Below are 22,860 nucleotides of genomic sequence, written 5' to 3'. Positions count from 1 at the left end.
GCTGTACCAGTTCTTCATATAACATTTCTAACACATCTCTTTACTCTCCCACAGGTCCATCAGGAGCCCCCCTCCCCCCCCCCCCCCAACTGTCCAGGGGGAAGAGGAAGATGACTCCTCAGAGGAGCCTCCACCCTTTGAGGGTGGACCATCACCAGAAATGAGCGCACTCAGCACCAGCTCAGAGATGTACATCTCGGTGTGTCCCACGTGAGATAGAGCAGTGTTGTCACCTGGTGTCTCACAACTCACAAGTGAGCAAGAGCAGATAGTGGAGACAGGGGCAGCAGTGGAGACTCCTCACCGGAGGGAGCAGGACACTCCCAGCTCTGCTCAGCTGCATGCAGACGCTGAGCCTCAGGGGCCATCCAGAAAGAGGGATTTCCTGCAAATGCAGCTGCAACCGCGATGTCTGCAAATGTGCAGCAAATGGAGGAGTCCATCTCCAACATGAGCATCACCATGTCACAGGCGATGGCAACCATAGGCTCTTCCATGGATAGGATGGCCACCTGCATGGAGCAGCTAATGTACCACTCACAGGAGCACATGGTCTCTATGGAGAATTGATGGCACACGCTTTATGACCTCCTCTCTAGGAGGGATGTAAACATTGACTTGGGTCCTCATGGCCCCTCTGCTGTGCAGCAAGGTGCTCTGCAGCTGCTTACTAGCAGGGACGTGCAGGTGGCCCATGAGAGGGATGATGGTGAGAGGGGACATGGAAGTGGGGGCTCCTCTCAAAGCACTCACACTTCTCCCCCATTGCCCCCCACCCCCACCCCCAGTCACAGCCCCACATGCCTCCTCGGACAGCAATGGCTGAGTCTGCCCCTGCGCAGTTGCAGGAGGAGCAGACTTTGGCGGGGCCATCAGAGGCGCCAAAACCCAGAGGACGTCCACCAAAAGGGTCTGTGCAGTTGCAGCAGGGAAGTGAGCAGGCTGCCTCTACCTCTGCTGAAGCCACTCGGGTAGCACCATGTAGAAGCACGCGTAAGAGAAAGATGAAACACAAGTGGATTTACAAGGGTAGCCACTTGGGTGTTTTGTTAAATGATTCAGTAAAGTTTCTGTTGCTCTAATGTCACACATAAAAATCCTTATTTTCACTACTTCCCAGTCATGGACAGATTTGTGTACGCCTTTGGAAATGTCTTAGTGAGTTGGAGTGAAAGGTGAGACATAGGGCTGGATTTTGCTACGGGGGTGGGTTGGAGGTGGGAAACCCACATTCGGGCTTGTTGTCCCGCCTCCATAGAGATGTGGCCAACCCACTGGATTTTCCTCTGATTGACCTTGTTGAGCCCGCCCTGTGGGCTCAGCAGGCCAATTAAGGGCCACCCGGCAACAGGTGACGTCAGAGATTGACATTTCATCTGTCAAAAGCTTTTGGCAGATGAAATATCAGTGTTTAACAGCTGTTTGAAGCTGTCAAGCACTGAAAAACTGCTGATTCAGCCTCAGTCCTTTCTCAGGATAACTTTAAAATCATTTTGCTGCAGAAACCAAGAAGCTGATTTTTTTTTAAAAATCGGGGCTTCTGTGGTTCTTGCAGCCGACTCCCGACACCGGAATGCAGGACTCCTGTAAAGGTAAGTAAAAGTAAGTTAAACTTATTTAAACACTTTAAACACTTGCAAAACACTTACCTTTGCACTCCTGCACCCCTCACTCACCTGAACACTGGGCATCTCGACCCCTCCAAGACCTCAGACCCACGTCCTGCTTCGAAAACTTTTCGTGGTTTGGAGCTGTCGGGAAGCCCACAAACCAGCAATAAAAATCGCGAATAGGCAAAAAACTACCTGTTAACTACCTGTTAACAGGCAGTTTAATTGCCTTTAATCCCTTCTCGCCTCTGGGAGTGGGGTTCCAGCACTTGTCGGCAACCCGACTCCTATGAAATTGACATGGAGGCGGGTTGGAGGCGGGATGGGGTCGGGACCCCCGGATCTCTGATTTTTATCGCCCGCACGCCTCCAACCCGACTCCAGGGGCTTAGGAAAATCCAGCCCATAATGTTACCTCCAGCAATGGTGGTCAGTATGAAAGGAATGGCTTGATCATTGTAGGGATGCTTTATGGTGTTGCTGTGGGCTGGTGCCAACTTGGCACAGCATGTGGCAGCTACATGGGTGTACTGTGTAAAGTTAAGTAAATCTGGCCATGATGAGGGCAGCCCTGGCCTCCCGGGCAGCAATGTGTTCAGGTGCTGGTGGGATCTGGACCGCAGCTTCCTCTTGCTCCTCCTCCTCCTCCCCCTCCTCCCCTGAAGAGGCTGTGCGCTCAGTGCCTTGCTCCTCATGCAACGGTAATCTGCGCTGCTGCACTATGTTGTACAGGGTGTAGCAGACCACGATGATTCTGGAGACTCTGGCTGGTGCATACTGAAGGCCTCCTCAAGATCTGTCAAGGCATCTGAAGCGCATTTTGAACATGCCTATTGTTTGCTCTATGTCACATCTGGTGGAAATGTGGCTTTCATTGTATCTCTCCTGGGCCTCAGTACTTGGCTTCCTCAGTGGATAGCCCTTGTCTCCAAGCAGCCAGCCGGAAAGTCTGTTTGAGGGACTGAGGGAGGGTGGACTGGCGCAGAACGAAAGAGTCATGGCAGCTGCCAGGGAATTTGGCGCACACGTGCATGATGATCTTCCTATGGTTCCAGACCAGCTGCGCATTGATGGAGTGGAAGCCCTTGCAGTTGACAAAGACTCCTGGGTGATGATGGGATGCCCTGATGGCTACATGTGTGCAGTCGATGATGCCCTGCATCCATGTGAAGCCAGCCAGAGTGGCAAAGCCAAGCGCCCTCTCAGTAAAACTGGCTTCATCAGTGGCAAATTTGATATAATTGGCTGACTTGTCAAAGAGGACATTGGTGGCCTGTATGATGCATCTGTGGGTGGCCGACTGCGAGATACCACAAATATTTGCTGCAGATCCCTGGAAGGAGCCTGAGGTGAAGAAGTTGAGGGTGCTGGTGACTTTGACAGCCACTGGTAAGGCATGTCCACCAGCTCCTCTGAGCTGCAGGTCTTGCTCCAGCAATCTGCAAATGTCTGCGACGACCTGGGGCGATTGCCTGAGCCTCCTTTGGCACTGCTGCTCCGTCATGTTGAGGAAGCTCATCCTCTGCCTGTATACCCTGTGTTGGGGGTATTGCCTCCAGTGCGTGCAGCCCTACACTGATGCCCTCTGTCCTGAGCAGCATCAGGTGGTTGAGGAGAAGGTTGGTGGTGTTGTTGGTGTGCCTGCTGCGCCAGGTGCTGCTGGTGTTGGGGCTCATCGTGGTCTGATTCTGAGGACCAAGGTGAGATAGTATAGATGGCACCAATGCTGATGGAATAGATGGCAAGTCAAGTAGAAATGACAGAAACGATCTGTCAATGAGGTGATAGGTGACACTGGATGACGATTTTGCTGGAAACACTTGCAGCCTGCAGAATGCTAAATCTGTGCTGGCAATGCTGTCAGCAACAGCTTCTGCCTGAGGAAAGTGATCAGCTGTGAGGTAGGAGTTTTTATTGTACTTTCCATGCTGTGCACTAATCAGCTGGATCAATGGCCACTCAACTCAATGGCCTGAGGACTTCCTCAGGGCAGTGTCCTTGGCCCAACCATCTTCAGCTGCTTCATCAATGACCTTCCCTCCATCATAAGGTCAGAAATGGGGATGTTTGCTGATGACTGCACAGTGTTCAGTGCCATTCACAACTCCTCAGATAATGAAGCAGTCCATGCCCGCATGCAAGAAGACCTGGACGACGTTCAGGCTTGGGTTGATAAGTGGCAGGTAACATTTGCGCCACAGATGTGCCAGGCAATGACTATCTCCAACAAGCGCAAGTCAAACCACCGCCCCTTGACATTCAACGACATTACCATCACCGAATCTCCCACCATCAACATCCTCTCCACTTACCTGGATGAATGCAGCTGCAACAACATTCAAGAAGCTCGACACCATCCAGGACAAGGCAGCCCACTTGATTGGCACCCCATTTACCACCTTAAACAATCACTCCCTCCACCACTGGCGTACCGTGGCTGCAGTGTGTACCATGTACAAGATGCACTGCAGCAACTCGCCAAGGCTTCTTCGGCAGCACCTCTTCCACCTAGAAGGACAAGGGCAGTAGGCGCATGGGAACACCACCACCTCCAAGTTCCCCTCCAAGTCACACACCATCCTGACTTAGAAATATATCGCTGTTCCTTCATCATCGCTGGGTCAAAATCCTAGAACTCCCAACCTAACAGCACTGTGGGAGTACCTTCACCACACGGACTGCAGCAGTTCAAGAAGGCGGCTCACCACCACCTTCTCGAGGGCAATTAGGGATGGGCAATAAATGCTGGCCTTGCCAGCGACGTCCACATCCCATGAACGAATAAAAAAAACTTCCGCCTCAGGTTGACAGACGTGGTTCCCGAGCTGCGTGATTCCTGTGGTCATCCAGTGAAATTTGAAAGGTAGGGATAAAAAGACTCTTATGGGTCTGACAAGTCCCTAATAATGATTGAAATGAGCTTGCCCGCCTCTGCCGTTCAGGTCGTTGCTGCGCCAGCAAACGCGCCTGAGGGAATGGCGCGCGGGGGTGGAATGACGGCAGATTCCTGACCCACTGCAAGATTTAGAAATTTCCCAACTGACCCGCCTCCAATTATGTCCACACAGACCCCAGAAAATTCCAGCCAATATTCCAGCTGAGGCCTAACCAGTGATGTAAAACAATCTTAAAATAGGAGGATGGCCTTGATGGGCCAATGGCTTTCCTCATCTGTAAAAATCTTTATCAGCCTTGACTCAGTGGTAGCACGCTCGCCTCTCAGTCAGAAGATCGTGGGTCAAGTCACACTCCCAGACCCGAGCACAGAATCCAAGACAGCACTTCAGCGCAGCACTTCCTCAGTACTGCATTGTCGAAGGTGTCGTCTTTCAGATGGGATATTACACTGAAGCCACGTATGCCCTCTCAGACAGATATAAATGATCCCAATGCATTAAAGAAGAGGATGGAAGTTCTCCTGGTGTCCTGGCCAACATCTATTCCTTAACCAGCATCACTAAAACAGATTATGTGGTCATTTACCATCGCCGAATCCCCCACCATCAACATCCTGGGGGGTCACCATTGACCAGAAACTTAACTGGACCAGCCATATAAATACTGTGGCTACAAGAGCAGGTCAGAGGTTGGGTATTCTGTGGCGAGTGTCTCACCTCCTGACTCCCCAAAGCCTTTCCACCATCTACAAGGCACAAGTAAGGAGTGTGATGGAATATTCTCCACTTGCCTGGATGAGTGCTGCTCCAACAACACTCAAGAAGCTCGACACCATCCAAGACAAAGCAGCTCGCTTGGTTGGCACCCCATCCACCACCTTAAACATTCACTCCCTCCACACTGGCACACCGTGGCTGCAGTGTGTACCATCTACAAGATGCACTGCAGCAACTCGCCAAGGCTTCTTCGGCAGCACCTCCCAAACCCGCAACCTCGACCACCTAGAAGGACAAGGGCAGGAGGCGCGTGGGAACACCACCGCCTCCAAGTTCCCCTCCAATTCACACACCATCCTGACTTAGAAGTATACCGCCGTTCCTTCATCGTCGCTGGGTCAAAATCCTGGAACTCCCTCCCTAACAGCACTGTGGGAATACCTTCACCAGATGGACTGCAGCGGTTCAAGAAGGCAGCTCACCACCACCTTCTCAAGGGCAACTAGGGATGGGCAATAAATGCTGGCCTTGCCAGCGACGCCCAGATCCAATGAACGAATGAAAAAAAAACAATTTATCTCATTGCTGTTTGTGGAAACTTGCTGTCCGCAATTTGGCTGCAATGTTTGCTAGATGACAATAGTGACTACACTTCAAAAATAATGAATTGGCGGTAAAGCACTTTGGAACGTCCTGGGGGCATAAAATGCCTTATGTAAGTGTAGGTCTTTCTTTCTTTCTTTGTGATCTTCTTCAGCTGTAGCCTGAAACTGACAATCTATTCCAAATTGCAAAGCTCCCTAACCAAACCATAATGAAACCCTTGAGGCTTCACATCCCAGTTTGCAATGTTCCCTTCTCCCCAGTTTCACACCCCAACACACAAATGGAAATATCACAAAGCGTGAATCTTTGAATATTGAGTTGTGAAATTTGCAGGAGAACATCTGTGTTTATTTACTGTAAGCATCCCAAAAACACAACTTTATTACTTTCCAAGAACCAATCAAAAAACAGGTTTTTAGGCTTTACCCAGATATTTTTCTTGTGCTCCGTGCCAATAACTGGATTGAACAGAAATCCTTTTTACTGTAATTAGCTCAGTGAGTTGACATGAGCCCTCTCATGTTCTTGTCTTCAGATAGTAGAAGAATAAACACCATCAGATCGAGGGACTTAGACTACAAATCAAATTTATTAAAAGTAAAACAGATGTAGTGGAAAAAAAATCAACACAGCAGATTTCACTTGATTTCAGAGCGTCTGACTTGCACCTCTTCGGGTATCCAGGAACAACAAAATACATGACACTTCACTACTCTCTTCATAATACTGAACTTGCTCCAGCGTCTATAATCTTAAGCTTACATGTGATGTTTCGCCTAATCACCGTGGAGAAGCTATGAGCCACATCCATAGGTTGCAGTACAGGAGATTGTTAAGAAATGATTCAAAGAACCACCCCTCAGGAAGAGTATGTTGGCCTTGGAGGGGGTGCAGCGTCGATAAAGGAACGGTGATATATTTCCAAGTCAGGATGGTGTGTGACTTGGAGGGGATCTTGGGGGTGGTGGTGGTGTTCCCATGCACCTGCTGCCCTTATATTTCTAGGTGGAAGAGGTTGCGGGTTTGGGAGGTGCTGTAAAAGAGTTACTGCAGTGCATCTTGTAGATGGTACACACTGCAGCCACGGTGCAATGAGTGAATGTTTAAGGTGGTGGATGGGGTGCCAATCAAGCGGCTGCTTTGTCCTGGATGGTGCCGAGCTTCTTGAGTGTTACTGGAGCTGCACTCATCCAGGCAATTGGGGAGTATTCTATCACACTCCTGACTTGTGCCTTGTAGATGGAGAAAGGCTTTGGGGAGATGGAGAAAGGCTTTGGGGAGTCAGGAGGTGAGACACTCGCTACAGAACACCCGGCCTTTGACCTGTTCTTGTAGCCACAGTATTTATGTGACTGGTCCAGTTAAATTTCTGGTCAATGGTGACCCTAAGGATGTTGATGGTGAGGGATTCAGTGATGGTAATGCCATTGACTGTCATGGGGAGGTGTTTGGACTTTCTCTTGTAGCACACAAGAAATCAAAGGGATCTTCCATAGTTGAATAAAGCTGATCAAATCAAAGTGACAGAGGCCCAAGCACATTTGCACATGTTACCAACCCTTAAAATTGTTGTTTCCAGACAAAGTGGGCAGTCTGTGTTAAGTGGTTTCTATTTGCTTTGTGATTGAAACATATTTGCATACAGATAATACCTTTGAAGGGACATTTTGCATACTAGACAGAGACGTGTATCCTCTATGACCCGGAGAAAACCAGTTCAGACAGCGGTGATGTCGCTTGCCGAAGAGGACAGATTAGCTGAGATTTGATATTGTGCTTTCATTACTTTCGCTTTCCATCCCCCAAAGCCATAAATTAAAACTCGTATTTGTCTTTAAACCCCTTCATAGCCTTACTCTTCCCTATCTTTAGCCTGTAAATGGCCCCTGAACTCTCCATTCCACTGAATCAAGCCTCTTGTGCAGCTCTTTGATAATCTTTTGGTCACCCCGCTTACCCTCTCCTTTGGCTCAACATCCATTTTCCTCATGCCTTTGAAGTGCCTTGGGGCATTTTTCTACATTAGAAGGCACTATATAAATGCAAGTTGTTGGTGTTGTAGTAGAGTTAAGCAATGCCTCGATTTAAAAATTCTCATCCTTGTTTTCAAATCCCTCCATGGCCTCACCCCTCCCTACCTCTGTAATCTCTTCCAGCCCCACAACAGTCCCACCCCCCACCCCGAGATAGCTGCGCGCCTTTAATTCTGGCCTCTTGAACATCCCTGATTATAATCGCTCAACCTTTGGTGGCCATGCCTTCTGTTGGCTAGGCACTAAGCTCTGTAATTTCCTGCCTAAACCTCTCCGCTTCGCTACCTCTCTTTCCTCTATTAAGACGCTCTTTAAAATCTACCTCTTTGACCAAGCTTTTGGTCATCTGCCCTAATTTCTCCTTATGTGGCTCGGTGTCAAATTTTGTTTCATAATGTTCCTGTGAAGTGCCTTGGGAAGTTTTACTGCGTTAAAGTTGCTATATAAATACAAATTGTTGTTGGTGTTGGTAAAAGAACTGTCCCCCCCGCCCCAACCCCAGTTTTTCCCCCCTTGATCCTCCTCTTCTGAAGATGCTGATTGAATAACAACTTACATCGTGCTCTTTGTGTAGAACATTATAAAAGTAAAGTGGAAAATGCCAAGCAAAAGATGAAAAAAGAATTAAGTAGTGAGAAGATCAAAGCATGTTTTTAAAGAGATTTTAATGGAAGTAATAGACTCCGGCCACGATACAGTTTCAAGGTGACCAGTGACCCAGTCAAGTAATCATTATTTATGTGTAGTCTGAGGCAGTGAGGCTATGTAACTATGGAGGGCATCGTAGCCAGAATTAAATCTGGCCTCGCATACACTTTCCAGCATAGGTCAAGATCGTGAAAAGGAGTGGAAATCCTAGCTTTTTATTTCCTGCCTCCTCCATCCATAGATGACAATTGTAGAACCTCCAACACAGTCCTGGTTGAGAGACACTAAGTCAGCATGGAACAAAGATTGACCTGGGAGCTTCCTGCTCTGTAACCCATCAGGACTAATTAAGCACAGCTTCACTCCTGAAGTACAGCTTCTCTAGATGGGAATGCAAGTTGGAGATGGGCCTATATAGCCCACTGAATGCAGTGTTGGACTTTGTCGTCAACGTCGATACCTGCCCTGCTGTATGCCTCAGTGACATGGACCATATACAGCAGGCACCTCAAAGCACTGGAGAGGTACAGGTACCACCAATGCTGCCTCTGCAAGATCCTGCAAATCCATTGGCAGGATAGGCGCACCAATGTCAGTGTTCTTGCTCAGGCCAACATCCCCAGCATCGAAGCTCTGACCATGCTCAATCAGCGCCAATGGACGGGTCACATTGTCCGCATGCCCAATACGAGACTCCCAAAACAAGCGCTCTACTCGGAGCTCCGGCACGGCAAGAGAGCCCCAGGTGGGCAGAGGAAACGCTTCAAGGACACCCTCAAAGCCTCCTTGAAAAAGTGTAACATCCCCACCGACACCTGGGAATCCCTGGCCCAAGACCGCACAAAGTGGAGGAGAAGCATCCGGGACGGCGCCGAACGCCTCGAGTCTCTTCGCTGGGAGCAAGCGGAAGCCAAGCGCAGGCAGCGCAAGGAGCGCACGTCAACCCAAGCACCCCACCCACCCACCCCTTCAACCACCGTCTGCCCCACCTGTGACAGAGACTGTAGGTCCCGCATTGGACTCATCAGTCACCTGAGAACTCATTTTTAATGTGGAAGCAAGTCATCCTCGGTTCCGAGGGACTGCCTAAGAAGAAGAAGATATAGCCCAGATTCTCCAACCTACACTTCCATCTAGCAAAGCTTCACTCTGGGAGCGCAGTCTCACTGACATTGCCATACCAAGCAATGCATTTAGCCATGTTTAAGTGGAGGGGTGCTTGAAATTGTCAACAGAAAAAGTGCTCCATGTGGTAGGCCCAGAAATCAAATCCACTTTTAGTTTTTTTTTTACAAATCAAATAACAGCTTGTGTTTTTTTTAAACTAGAACATGCCAAGGGGACATGTTGAACGGTTTCTTTCCCAGTATTGTATAACAAAATTGGAGAAGTACACAATGTGGACATTTAAGATGGCTCAAAATTTTTTTTTTATATTGAGAGAACTATGCTACTAAATTAAATCTGAATCAATTTCTAGGTGTTGTTCTGGGCAGAATTGCCACAAGAACGATTGATACAGCTGTCAAGTTATAAAGTTTAAATTGTTATCCAAATAACATTCAGCCAGATTAAACTTTTTTCTAAAACCGATTTCAAATAGTTTAGTGGCATTAAATAAAATCGGCCACTTTCCTCTTTCACTCAGTGCTGTGAAGGTGTAACACTCAGTTGCTTTCATGGGCTTGTAAAATAAAACTATTTGCAGGAATTTTTGTCCTTGTGAGTTTGCTTAAACAAACACAAATTATCAGGGAAATGATAATTAAATTATCTGTTATTTTCTTTCCAGAAAGCAAGCCTTCCAAGTTATCATTTACATATCCAGGTATCAGCGTTGATTTATAAAGCATGACTGAATCAAACACTCGTGCTGAGGCACAATTAGTTACTACAAGCTAATAGGTGTCACAATGTGCTCCCTGTTGTCTATTTAAATCAAGTACCTTCAGTTAAAACTACAAATGATCAGTTCGCTAAAGAAAGTGATTCATTGTTAAACTGCTAATTAGAAAGATAATTTAAACTGCAGTATATGGTTATATTTCAGCTTGTGAAGTTTCACAGATCAAGCACTCAAAATGCTTATACCCTAAAAGTCATACCCTAAAGCTTATTACTGTTAAACACATTCATAACCTTCACGAAGCAGGTAAAGGCCCAAGTAATCTTACTAATTAATTTTAGATTTCCTGAGGCTTTGATGAAATTGAATCTACCCCAAATTTCACAACAGTATTTTTGTCAAGCATTCAGGTATGCCATTAATGGATTCTGCCAAATGTTGAGGTCATGCTTACTTTACAAAGATATCAAATTTAAGGCAGGCACAAATTCCCTCTCTCCCTTCCCCCTCCTCGCCCCAAAAAATCTCCACGGCAACACAACAATAACCAAGATAAACATACAAGAAAATAAAGCTTTTGGCAGCATTAAACAACAGAAAAAGGAAAAGTAAAAATCTTTGTGACACTGAAGAAACATGACTCCACTCTGAGGAAAAGTAGTCGATTTAAAGGGCACTTAAAAAGCCCTCCTGTTGAACATATACTGCAGATGGTTTGGATGCTTGTGTCACACTCATAACAGAGAAAGGGTTCACATGCAAGTTCAATTATTTTATTCCAAAAAGAAAATCCTGTGGTTTAATCAGTGTGGCTTTAACAAATATTTTTCTTGATTAATCCTTCAAAAGATGCAGTAAAAATATAATGATGATGACATGAACTGTCATCTGAGAACAAGGAGCGATGTGTGTGGGTCTGTTGCTTCCCATGTTTCTTTCCTTTTGGCTAGGCCTTTAAGAAGAAATGCAGAAAAAAAATTCAGATTGTGGATCCTGTGTCATGGAGCTAAAGACATTAAATAGGTAATAAACAACAGAAAACGCTGGAAAAACTCAGCAGGCCAGGCAACATCCGTGGAGAGAGAAACAGAGTCAATGTTTCGGGTCGAAACCCTTCTACAGAACTGAGAAAAAAAGGCAGGAAATGAAAGAGATTAAAAGGCAGTTTGGGGGCTGGGAAATGGGGGAGGGGATGAAAGAAGAGACATTGAGAGATATTCAAGGTGAGACGAGATAGTAATAGGACAGGTAAAGAAACAAACAATGGCTCTAGATAAAGTGTGAAATGCGCTGGCAGAGTGAGAGACAGCTGCCATGTGGGAGAGAGAAAAACAAGGAAAAGTCACAAACATAAAATATAAAAATAAATAAAATATAATTTCCAGCATCCGCAGGATTTTGCTATCGACATTAAATAGGTATCTTGTTAACCTGATTGGCAGCTTCCATGGTATTAAAGGTGGAAGTACAATTCATTGTTAACACCATTACTTTCATTGATTACTGTGCATACCCTTCAGCCATTTCTTATTCTTTTACTAGACTACAGCTGTAAGGGTTGCCATGGCATTTGGTTTCAAGTATGAATTATGGGGAAATTATGGGACTGAGGGCATTGCCCACAATAGAGGCAAACAAAAGTAGGCTCAAAGTTGGAAAACAGTCCTCAGTTTACGTAATATTTGATTTTTTATTTCTTCCATCCACTGGTAGAGAAATGTCAATACAGGGCTCAGCACCAATGGCCCCTCCACACTGCTGTTTACATGTAAGCTCCTGTTGGTGGGCACATCAAGTGCTTAAGGCATTTATCCAAAGGGTGGGCAATTTCTGTTTCCTGGTTAAACTCGCCTGGTGGGCCTCCAAAATCCCTCTGCCACCTCCCCACTACGCTTTCAAATCCACCCCCACGCCCCCCCCCCCCAGCCAGTGGAGTAGATTTTACAAATTAGTGCTCCCAGAGCAGAGTTTCCCACAATGGCAGTGCTTATTGGGAATTTGGGCAAGGAAGTCAGCGCATCCCATGTGGATGGATGACAAGTCATGCGGGGTCTGCTAACCCCCATGCCTTGAACTTCTGATGTGTGCCCCTGTCACATGAAGCTCTGCACTGGTGGCTCCCAGCTCATAACATCTACCTCATAACTTTCTATTACCTATGTCACAGTGAGCAGGAAGGAACAGCTTTATTTCTTAAGGCTAAAGGGATCAAGGGATATGGGGAGAGGAGAGAAGCTGTATAACACTGGCGGCACGCTATGTTACAGCTTGCCATGAACAGAGAGCCAACCAGTAAACTAAGAAAAGAATATATATAAACAATGCGAATGGAAATTTATACACTCAGGGATATACCTGTTTATACACTGTATGAATAGAACTGCGTTTATGTGGTAAACCATAAATGTATTTTGATGCTTTGGCAACATAAGATGTAACTTATCATGCCAATAAAGCGATTTGAATTGTGAATTGTGAATTACTGAATTTGGATGATCAGCCATGATCGCATTGAATGACAGAGCAGGCTCGAGGGGCCGAATGGCCTACTCCTGCTCCTATTTTCTATGTTTCTATGTTTGTACATAAGCACATCAAGTGGCTTTTGCAAATTAGGTTGGTGCACTCAAAAATCTAGTGCTGGTGTGGGTGGAGCTTTGGAGACATCTTAGAAATTTTCAGACTGCTCTATTAAAACTGGACTCATAGAATCATAGAATGGTTACAGCACAGAAGGAGGCCATTCAGCCCGCCGAGCCCATGCTGGCTCTCTGCAGGAGCACTTCAGCTAGTCCCACTCTCCTGCCCTTTCCCCGTAGCCCTGCAATATTTTTTCCTTCAGGTACTCATCCAATTCCCTTTTGAAAGCCATGATTGAGTCTGCCTCCACCACCCTTTCAGGCAGTGCATTCCAAATCCTAACCACTCCTGCGTTAAAAGGTTTTCCCTCATGTTGCCTTTGGTTCTTCTGCCAATCACCTTGAATCTGTGTCCTCTGGTTCTCGACACTTCAGCCAATGGGAACAGTTTCTCTCTATCAACTCTGTCTATACCCCTCATGATTTTGAATACCTCTATCAAATCTCCTCTCAACCTTCCCTCCTCTAAGGCGAACAACCCCAGTCTCCCCAGTCTATCCACATAACTGGAGTCCCTCATCTCTGGAACCATTCTTGTAAATCTTTTCTGCACCCTCTCTAAAGCCTTCACATCCTTCCTAAAGTATGGTGCCCAGAATTGGACACAATACTCCAGTTGAGGCCGAACCAGTGTTTTATAAAGGTTCATCATAACGTCCTCGCTTTTGTACTCATTGAAACTTATAAAATTCTAACAGGACTAGACAGACTAGATGCAGGAAGGATGTTCCCGATGGTCGGGGAGTCCAGAACCAGGGGTCACAGTCTAAGGATAAGGGGTAAGCCATTTAGGACAGAGATGAGGAGGAATTTCTTCACCCAGAGTGGTGAACCTGTGGAATTCTCTACCACAGAAGGCAGTAGAGGCCAATTCATTAAATATATTCAAGAAGGAGTTGGATATATTTCTTAAGGCTAAAGGGATCAAGGGATATGGGGAGAAAGCAGGGACAGGGTACTGAATTTGGATGATCAGCCATGATCGCATTGAATGGCGGAGCAGGCTCGAGGGGCCAAATGGCCTACTCCTGCTCCTATCTTTTATGTTTCTATGTACTCTATACCTCTATTTATGAAGCCCAGGATCCTGTAAGCTTTTTTAACTGCTTTTTCAACCTGCCCTGCCACCTTCAACGATTTGTGCACATTTACCCCTAGGTCTCTCTGTTCATGAACCCCCTTTAGGATTGTACCCTTTAGTTTATATTGCCTCTCCTTGTTCTTCCTACCAAAATGTATCACTTCACAAATACCCTAGTTTGCTTTGTGAGTGAAACGGTTGTGTTTTTATCCCCCCCCCCCACCTCACAGCACTCACTCTCCCATATTGAATTATACAACACTGAATCATGCACAAATTTTTTTTTAAAAGAAGCACCAAATGAGATCCATATTGTCAACATCTGATGATTAAAAACTGATTCATTCACAATTTTGCAACACCCCTTTTTTAAATTTAGGGGTATGTTTCCTGTATGCCGAATCCTGACTGGAATCAGATCATTTGCACTTTCTAGTGTCAACCGTGGCTCAGTGGGTAGCACTCTCGCTCTCTCTCTCTCTCTTTTGCCTCTGAGCCGGAAGGTCGTGGGTTCGAGCCCCACTCCAGAGACTTGAGCACAAAAGATCTAGGCTGACACTCCAGTGCGGAACCGAGGGAGCGCTGCACGGTCGGAGGTGCCGTCCTTCAGATGAGACGTCAAACAGAGACGTAAAAGATCCCACGGCCACTATTTCGAAGACTCCCTCATCTGAAATCTGTCACGCAACAACTCTATAATTATCACTGTTGCCTGTAAAAGGAATAGCTCTTCATTCTGCCCATATGAAAAACGTTTCTAATTTAATTAATGATGATGGGCAGAAATATAAATTTGGGGACAAATCAGTTTTGCAGCTGCCTTTTAGCCAAGCTGATGCTCTGCAGCATGGGAAAACAGTCAATATATACGGTTGGGTGGAAAAGAAAAACGAACAACATTATCAGCCAGCCTGATTGCTGTCCAGTGACACCGATGGGAAGTTATTGTTTGAATATGGGGCAATGGAGATCGGATCGGAATCGGCTCTATTGCCCTCCTTTGTTGAATAGCCCAACACTCAAATGCCAAGGTTTGTATAACTCGGCTGAGGTACCAAAAGGGCTTCTACTGTCCCTGAATCTGCACCTCTCTGCTCGAGTCTCCACCTTCTGGAATGAAAGGGAGAAAAATTGAGGAAAAAAAGCAGGCAAAATTAATTCTAATCCTACCAAAATATCCTAGCAAAAATTAATTTTCAAAAAGTTAGAAAAATTGCTGGAATCAAATGTTGAGCAATCATGTCTGAGGGTTGCTATGGAACGGGAACACAATCTGCTTGAAAATTAAACTCCTGATATCTCACATTGGATTTTCTGATTCATCAAGGGAGCCACAACAACTTGTGCAGTTAGATGCTGTTATTTTGTTTGCACCTCAGTCTGCTTCTTCACTGTCTCTGCCCCAAGCAAGACAATAGCTAGAATGTATTTTCCCGTGCTGGTACCACAGTGGTGCTGGTCTGAGAGGAACATTTGTTGAAACTTCTCGAAGTGTACACGACCAGATGAGATACACATCTACCAAATGGTTTGCAGTTTTATGGTATTGGTTTATATAAATTTTGGCAATCACACATAGAAGAACACCAGACTTCCAACACTAGCGTTGTAATAGGACTGTTTTCCATATTGGAATTGGGTTTTATAAAAAAACAATTCTTCCCACTTCCCTTCTCTCCTGAAGGTTACGGGACGGTCCCACTGGCATCATCTGCACTCCAGTATCTCATTCAAATGGCCTGTCTATGTGTGAAGTAAACCAGTGAGTGAGAACTTGCTGTTTGACTGTAGGAGGCATTGCATCTGAGCCCAATCCTGTCCACACCCAAAGTTCACATAGTCAGGGCTGGATTTTTCAACCTCAGTGGGCCCGTGGCAGGCGATGTCCGTGGTGTGTGGGGACCTCACGTCTGTCTTGATCCCGGCCTCCAACAAGATTTTATGTTGATTGCACCTGCAAGGTTCCCAGCCAATTAATAGGAAGCAGCTCTGATGATGTCATTTGATGACGCGTCATCAGCCAGTTTTCTTAAAGGGGCCATGTCCAAATTGATTTTGGCAGTTCTGCTGTCAATGTTCTGCAGCACTGAAGTTGTAAAGTTAAGGCACAAGGGATTGGGGCAAGGTACTGACTTGGATAGAGAACTGGTTGGCAGACAGGAAGCAAAGAGTTGGAATAAACGGGTCTTTTTCCGAGTGTCAGGCAGTGATTAGTGGGGTACCGCAGGGATCGGTCCTAGGACCCCAGCTATTCACAATATATATTAATGATCTAGACGAGGGAACTAGATGTAATATCTTCAAGTTTGCAGACGACACAAAGCTGGGTGGGCGTGTGTGCTGTGAGGAGGATGCCGAGAAACTCCAGTATGATTTGGACAGGTTGTGTGATTAGGCAGATGCATGGCAGATGCAGTATAATGTGGATAAATGCGAGGTTGTCCACTTTGGTGGCAAAAACAGGAAGGCAGATTATTATCTGAATGGCAATAGATTGGGAGAAGGGGAAGTGCAACGAGACCTGGGTGTCCTTGTGCACCAGTCGCTGAAGGTAGACATGCAGGTGCAGCAGGCGGTTAAGAAGGCAAATGGTATGTTGGCCTTCATAGCGAGAGGGTTCGAGTACAGGAACAAGGATGTCTTGCTGCAGTTGTACAGGGCCTTGGTGAGACCACACCTTGAATATTATGTGCAGTTTTGGTCACCTTATTTGAGGAAGAATGTTCTTGCCATGGAGGGAGTGCAGCGAAGATTCACCAGACTGATACCTGGGATGGCAGGAATGACGTATGAGGAGAGATTGGGTCGATTGGGCTTATACTCGCTGGAGTTTAGAAGAATGAGAGGGGATCTCATTGAAACTTATAAAATTCTAACAGGACTAGACAGACTAGATGGATGTTCCCGATGGTGGGGGTGTCCAGAACCAGGGGTCAGAGTCTAAGGATAAGGGGTAAGTCATTTAGGACAGAGATGAGGAGGAATTTCTTTACCCAGAGAGTGGTGAACCTGTGGAATTCGTTACCACAGAAGGCAGTTGAGGCCAATTCTTTAAATATATTCAAGAAGGAGTTAGATATATTTCTTAAGGCTAAAGGAATCAAGGGATATGGGGAGAAGGCAGGGACAGGGTACTGAATTTGGATGATCAGCCATGATCTCATTGAATGGCGAAGCAGGCTCGAGGGGCCGAATGGCCTACTCCTGCTCCTATCTTCTATGTTTCTATGTTTAAGTGCTGCAAACACTGATAAGCACTGCATAAAGGTGCATGGCTGCACCCAGACTCTCCCATGACTTCCTCCATATGCTTATGGAGGGAGTCACAGCACACAGGGAGGTTCTCTTCCCTTCCAATGGGCGGAAATGACCTCCCTAGGAAACCAACGCAGCCTGTTTTCACATTGCAGAGGAGGACACAAGCAGGGTTGTCGTCAGGAGAACCAGGCTGCAGTGACGCCAACCTTGCAATGATCTCAGCAGATCACAACATGTTACTGCAAAGCCACACGCAACCTCATCCTGCTGTGCCACTCATCACATCCCTATCACTCTGCCTTCCCTACCCTGCTCCTGCACATTGTTACTCACACCAACTTACCTTGCACCTCCACCCATCCCTCTCTATCTACTTTATCACTTCCCCATCTCACTAGCCACCCCTCACACTCACCCTCATCCTAGTCCAATCATACCAACAGCACACAAGGGTGTTTTACCAATGTTCGTGTATACTTTCTGTTAATGTGTTGTCAAGCATTGAAATCCTTATTGTCACCACTTTGCCTTCTTGGACAGATTTGTGTGCTCCTTTGAAAGTGTCTTAGTGAGTTCCAGTGAATGGTGAGACATAACGACCCACCCCCCTCCACCCTCCCACAATGGTGATGAGTGTGAAAGGAATGGCTTGGACATGGTAGGGATGCTTTATGGTGTTGGTGTGGGGTGGTACCAAGCTGGTGCATCATGTGGCAGCCAATGTGTACAGTGTTAAGTGAAGCAAATCTGGCCATGGTGAGGCCATCGCTGGTGTCCCGGGCAGAAATGTGCATGGGTGATGATGCCCTGGGTCCAGTGCAGCATCAGTTGATTGCAGAGAAGGTTGGTGTTGATGTTGGTGCTGCTGGTGTGCCCGGTGATGCTGGTGTTGGGGCTGATCGTGTTAGGATTCTGAAGACCAAGGTGAGATTTTTTCAAGGGCACCGATACTGATGGAATAGATGGCAGGTGAGGTTGAGATGACAGAAGTAATCTGTCAGTGTTGAGGTAGGTTGTTCCAAGGAGGTGACAGTGGATAGAGAGATTACTCCAAACACTTCAAAAGTGCATAAAGCTCAAAAGTGGGTTCCAAATCATTAATGCGCCAGCTTCTAAGATTGGGAATTGAACAGCTGTGAAATGGTAGATTTTAGACCACTTTTGCAGCTTTCACCTATTCACAGCAATCCACAGTCATTGAGAACCCGACACACTTACCTGATGTGATAGCCGCTGTCCAGGAACATCATTGAAAACCTGGTAAAATGGTAAGTACATGGGAAAATGGTTCTCAACTACCTTTTAATAAGCTTTTAACTATCTACATTGGCTGACCCGCCGCTTAGTGTCGGGTCTGTTCAGGGATGACAGACTCGACATTTGGGAAACTGACAAGGAGGCGGATTTACAGCGGGATACCGACTCACTGTCAATCTTTGTGATTTTGACAGCGGACCCGCCTCCAAACCCGCACTCTGAGTGCCGGCAAAATTCAGCCCTCACTTTCCAATGGGAGTTGCTAGATACCAAATCCGGCCCAGGTACTTTGGCTGAATATTTGCTCTTCCTAGCCTAAGGGTGCTTTGCCCAATTGTAACATTTTCTGAGAGAGGTTCTGGAAGATTTCTTCCTGAGTCCATACATTAATCAAGACTCCGGAATATCTTTGCACCCCCATTATTCAATTCTGGTGGTTGCTTCCCATGTGTGAAATTTCCTATCAGCACTGTCAGATAAAAAATTTAAACTTTTCACACCAATCCAATCAAGCTAATTTTAAAAGTATCTTGGGACAGGTTTATCCACACAATACACTATGGGCTGGATTTTGCGAATGGAGACGTGCTGGAGGCGGGACTGCTGCTTGTCGGGTCTCAGTCCCGCCACATCATGTTCTGGCCAACCAGAGGGATTTTCCCCTGATTGACCTTGTTAAGGCCCCCCAGCGGGCTCAGCAGGCCAATTAGGGGGAGGTCACAGACGTGCCATCTGTCAAGACTTCTTGAAAGAAGAAATGTCAGCGTTTGACAGCTCTGTGAAGCTGTCAAACACTGACATTCTGTGTAGTTTGATGAGTCCTTGTGTTCAGGACTCATCAAACCTTACAACTTTGTAGAAAGCAGATGACTATTGGTTCGGAGGATCCAACAGCCAGTCTGTGAAATCTACAACGAAGATGTTGGGACTCCGGAACCACCGCGGCTGTTAAAAGGATTTAATCCCTTTCTCGCCTCGAGGAGACGGGACCCGAAGCAAGACATCTTCCCACCTTCTGGCAGAAGGGCACGGAGGCGGGATGGGGGCGGGTTTGCCATCCGCCCCCACTTTCTCCGATTTTACCGGCAGTCCCGCCTCCATACCCGCCTCCTCGGGCCTGACAAAATCCAGCCCTATATATCCAGTGACACATCAATTATTGCATCAGGTCATGAATGATTTCTTATTTCAGAGATATGATGAAATTGTATAAGCACAGAATATAGATTTAGTTTCAGGATCATTACATACAGATTAGGTGCTAAAACAAATTAACTGCTTTGTTAAGTATAACCAGTTATAACCAGTGTCCAGCTCTTGTGTATTTGTAAGAAGCAATCAGAAGAAAGCTAGCCTTGCTGAAATTAAGGACACTGAACCATAATAGAACATAATGAATTTTGAATAGGAAACGTCATTCCAGTACACAACAACAACAACTTGTATTTATAAAGCGCCTTTACCATAGTAAAACATCCCAAAGCGCTTCACAGGAGTATTACAAGACAAAACATTTGACACCAAGCTACATACGGAGATATTAGGGGAGGTCAAAGAGTTAAGTTTTAAGGAGAGTCTTAAAGGAGGAGAGAGAGGTAGAGAGGCGGACAGGTTTAGGCAGGGAATTCCAGAGCTTAGTGCCTAGGCAACAGAAGGCACGGCCACCAAAGGTTGAGCGATTATAATCAGGGACGCTCAAGAGGGCAGAATTAGAGGAGCGCAGATATCTCTGGAGTTGTGGGGCTGAAGGAGATTACAGAGATAGGGAGGGGCGAGGCCATGAAGGGATTTAAAAACAAGGATGAGAATTTTGAAATCGAGGCGTTGCTTAACCGGGAGCCAATGTAGGTCAGCGAGCACAGGGATGATGCATGAAAGGGACTTGATGCGAGTTAGGACACGGGCAGCCGAGTTTTGGGTGACCTCAAGTTTACGTAGGGTAGAATGTGGGAGGCCAGCCAGGAGTGCGTTGGCATAGTCAAGTCTGCAGAAGGAGCAAACATAATGGGCCAAATGTTTTATTTTGTTCTGTGCTCTCTTGAGATTTTCTATAAACCAGCGGCGTGATGTAACCTTTTGTACCAAGGGTGATCTGCAGTTTGGCAGATTTATGCCATTCAAAAGGACCCAATTCTTCCTAAGCAGCCATGATTGGAACAGTCTCCAGCAGTATGTGGAAGATAAAAACAATGAAGAGCTTGTAGCAGTTCATTCTTTGACCTCAAAGGGGGAGAAATTCGGTATTGTCCCGTTTGGGGGTGGTAACTTTTGAAAGCTAGGAAACTTAGCGCCAGGCATCAATGATTCCCAGCTTTTTCTAAATTCACTGTTAGCACTCCAGGAAGGAAGTAGAATGCAAAATCAAGTGAGCCGCTTCCTTCCTGGAGCGCTAAAGGACGCAGGCGGGGCGGTAGTGGTGCAGCGCTGCACAATGTCCCATGCGGCACTGCCGAGATCCAAGGCTCCTGCCCTCCCTTAAAGGGAAGGGCCATCACTGCAGGCTCTGCATTGGGAGCAGTTAGCTATTCTCTGACAGCGGCTGCAATCCGGCCCAATCAGCCCCATGCACTCCAGCAGAGTGCCGGGCTGATCGATCACGGCCCAGGAGGAATGAAAAAAATTGGAAAAAAAGCGTTTTAGAAATTTTCCTACTTACCTCGGCATCCTCCCCTTTAACTTCTACCCCCCGAAACGCCCGGCCTCCCGAACAAGGCCTCCTGCAGCTGCCGGTGTTTTCGCCTGGCGATGCTGCAGGGGGCAGAACCAAAGTTCGGGACCGGGGTGCTACCGGGGCGATGCGCGCGGCAATGACATCACGATCGTGGCGCAAAGTGTTACCGCTGCCACAAACCTCCCGGCCAAGTTAGCGGGAGTCGATCATCTCGCCGCACCCGGGCGGTTAGTCATTAGCGCCCCCGAATTTCTATCCCAAAGTATCTACTATTTATAAAGAGCTGTCCCTACCACCACTACAGCACTTTCTGTTTTGCCCCATTTCTATCCTTTCCATAGGAACAGGAGCAGGACATTCGGCCCCTCAAGCCTGTCCACCATTCAATCACCATGGCTGATCTGTACCTCAACTCCATTTACCTGCCTTTTCTCCAATTCCCCTTGTACACTTACCTAGCAAAAATCTATCAATCTCAGTCTTGAAAATGTCAATTGACCCAGCATCTACAGCCTTTTGGGGGAAGAGAGTTCCAGATTTCCACTATCCTTTGTGTGAAAAGATTCTTCCTGATTTCATTGCTAACTGGCAATTTTAAGATTATTCCCCCTTGTTCTGGACTCCTCCACCAGAGGAAATAGTTTCTCTAGTTACCCTATCAAATTCCTTTATCATTTTAAACATGTCTATTAGATCGCCCTCAACCTTCTAAATTCAGGGGAATACAACCCAAGCTTATGCAACCTTTTCTCACAATTTAACCCTTTAAGCCTTGGTAGAATTCTGGTGAATCTACACTGCACCATCTCCAAGGCCAATATATCTTTCCTGAGGTGCAATGCCCAAACCTAAAGACAGGACTTGAGATGGGATCTGACCAAGACTCTGTACAACTGGGGCATCCTCACTTTTGAATTCTAACCTCCCGAGATAAAGGCTGAAGATGCCTCGAAGATTGGGCGGCCGGGTCCCGGCAGCGATCCTCAGGTAGTGGTAGCGATCAGGAGAAGGTGAAGGTCCCGATTGGGGGGAGTTTGGGGGGGTGGGTGTAATGTATGTACCTTTAAGGGGGAGAACTACTTTTTACAGCTCCTGTATCCTGTAGTACCGGCTGTGACCACACCTGTATATAAACCCTGAGTAGTGATCTGTACAGTCAGTTGCAGTTTGAACCACGTTTAGTAAACACCTGTTGTACCGTTCTCTGCAGTCTTTTTCTTATTATTACACGGACGTAACAGTGGCGACGAGCAGATTCGAACCTACCTGCAACTCTGCATCACCTCCCAGGGATTCGCTCCTGGAGAACAGTGGAAGAAGGTCGAGCCCAGAAGCACGGGCGTCGACCACGGGCAACCACCCAGTCATCCAGCGGAGATTTGAGCATCGCAGGGGAGGCTGTCGAGAGCCAGGCTTGGCTTTCCAGTCACGGTGGTCCAGCAAAACGGGCTGGCAACAGGTACTGCGCAGACCCTTCCCGGACAGCGATGGGCTAGAGCCGACCAAGCGGCACAGAAAAAGGCCGAGCAGCGTCGACGGGGTAGAGAGAGAGGGCAGAGCGCACAGGGCGCAGCCGGTGTTCAGGACCGAGCAACGT

Source organism: Somniosus microcephalus, chromosome 1 (genome assembly GCF_052327205.1).
Source record: "Somniosus microcephalus isolate GS21.2 chromosome 1, FLI_Smic_1.0, whole genome shotgun sequence".
NCBI lineage: Eukaryota > Metazoa > Chordata > Chondrichthyes > Squaliformes > Somniosidae > Somniosus > Somniosus microcephalus.
The sequence above is the reverse complement of the archived record's forward strand: the minus strand, read 5'-3'. Positions refer to the sequence as shown.